The sequence below is a fragment of the Gavialis gangeticus genome, unplaced genomic scaffold (genome assembly GCF_001723915.1).
Source record: "Gavialis gangeticus isolate Ggan-Ray unplaced genomic scaffold, GavGan_comp1, whole genome shotgun sequence".
Taxonomy (NCBI): domain Eukaryota; kingdom Metazoa; phylum Chordata; order Crocodylia; family Gavialidae; genus Gavialis; species Gavialis gangeticus.
This window is the reverse complement of record NW_017728964.1, coordinates 6864420-6866883: the sequence shown is the minus strand read 5'-3', so window position 1 is coordinate 6866883 and position 2464 is coordinate 6864420.

Sequence of the window (2464 nt, the reverse complement as noted above, 5' to 3'; positions counted from 1 at the left end):
AATCCCTCAGCTTTTCCTCATATAGCTTGCCTTGCAAGTCTTTGTTCATACGAGTGGCTCTTCTCTGGACCCTCTCAAGTTTTTCCACATCTGTGTTGAAGTGCGGCGCCCAGAACTGGACACAGTATTTCAGCTGTGGTCTCACTAGTGCTGAGTAAAGCTGAAGAATTACACTTCCTTGGTTTTACATGAGACGCATTGGTTGATGCATGCCAGAGTGTTGTTTGCCCTGCTGGCTATAGAATCGCACTGACAGCTCATGTTCATGCAATGGTCAACTATTACCCCTAGGTCCCTTTTGACCGTGGTGCAAATCAAATTGTTGCCACTGAGCCTGTAGTTATGTTGGGGATTATTTGCCCCCAGATGGAGCACTTTACACTTCCATGTTGAACATTATCTGGTTCCAATTCGCCCACCTCTCCAGTCTGTCCAGGTCCACCTGTATCTGCAGCCTAAACCACACTCCCTCATAACTTGGTGTTGTCTGCGAACTTGCCTAGAGAGCTCTTAACCCCCACATCTAAATCATTGATAAAGATGTTGAAAAGCACCAGACCAAGCATGGACCTTGAAACTATGAAACTTTTGAGAAATGCCATTGGCCATATCTTGCAAGGACAACACAGATGAGCTGCCAATGCCAGACCGCAGCCAGCAAGGCCAGCCATACCTTGTCATGCATCCAAAGGTGCATCTCAAGCCAGTCCAGTGATATTCCCCCTCTATGTGACACTGGTCAGGCCGTAGTTGAAGTACTGTGTCCAGTACTGGGCGCTGCACTTCAAGAGGGATGTGGCCAGCCTGGAGAGGGTTCAGAGGAGGGCCACCTGCTTGGTAAGAGGGCAGCAGGACAGGCCCTACGAGGAGAGACTGAGGGACCTGAACCTGTTCAGCCTCAGCAAGACGAGGCTGAGGGGGGACCTGGTGGCTGCCTACAAACTCATCAGGGGAGATCAACAGTAAATAGGTAGAGCCCTTTTCTCCCCAGCACCACCTGGGGTGACAAGGAACAATGGTAATAAGCTGATGGAAAACAGGTTTAGGTTAGAGATCAGAAGCCAATATTTTATAGTTAGGGTGGCGAAAATCTGGAACCAGCTTCCCAGGGAAGTGGTCCACATCCCTACCTTGGGCAAATTCAAGAGGAGGTTGGATGATCACCTGTCTGGGGTCTTGTGAACCCAGCACTCATTCCTGCCTGTGGCAGGGGGTCAGGCTAGATGATCTGTTCAGGACCCTCCTGACCCTAGTTACCGTGAAACTATGAGATCCGTTCATGAGAACTTCCTGGGTCCTACTTGGCAACCAGTTTCCCACCCACTGAACCATTGAGCAGTTAAGCACACAATCTTCCAACTTTCCCATGAGGATGTCATGGGATACTAGATCAAAGGCCTTTTGGAAGTCTAGGTCTATAATGCTGACCACCTCTCCCATGTCCAGGTGGTGAGATACCTGGTTGTAGGATATGAGATTGGTAAGACAGGACCTGCTCGCGACAAAGCCATGCTGGCTGTTGTTCAGAATCCTACCCTCTAAAAGTGAGTCGCACATACAGTCCTTGATGAGTTTTTCTAGGACTTTCTCTGGGATAGAAGTTAGGCTGATTGGCCTATAGTTGCCCAGGTCCTCCCCCTTCTCCTTCTTGAAGATGGGCACAATGTTGGCCCTCTTCCAGTCCTCAGGGATCTCCCGAGCACAATTTTTAAAAAAGATTTGCCAGGGGTCCCGCAATGACCGCAACCAGCTCCTTTAGCACTCTTGGGTGAAGTTCATCCAATCCTGCTGATCTATAAATGTCTAGCTTTTCTAGCTGGTTACGCACTAGCTCAGCATCCACAGTGGGAAGGCTATCATTCCCACCATGCCCCGTGTGAGCCCCATCTTGCATCCTTTTCCCTTTGGTCTGGTGAAAAACCAAAGCAAAGTAGGCATTCAGGAGTTCAGTTTTCTCCTAGGTGTCTGTTACCAGCTGTCCAAAGGTATTCAGCAGGGGCCCCATGCTTCCATTTATTTTCCTTCCGCTCCCTACATACCTCAAGGACTTCTTATTGTTCATGACTCCCACTAACTTGAATTCAGTCACCACCTTAGCTTTCTTAATCTTCTCCCTACATGTGCAGACCAGTGACGAACAGTCCTCCTTAAGGACTGTCGCTAGCTTCTGTTGTGTGTACAGGCAACCCCCGCTTAGCGCTCCTAATTGGTTCCAGAAAAATGAGTGCTAAGTGAAACAGCGCTAAGCAGAACCCATTTCCCCATAGGATTTAATGTAAATAAAGATAATTGGTTCCGCACTACCTGCTGACCCAAGCCCCACGCTCCTGCAGCCCCACCCTGCGCTCCTGCCGGCCCTGGCCGGGCTGCTCCCAGCATGGCACCATGCCGGCTCTGCTAGGGAAGGCATCAGCTCCTCCCGGCCTCATTGTTCCAGTCGCGATGGCCCCTGCCAGTCTGCACC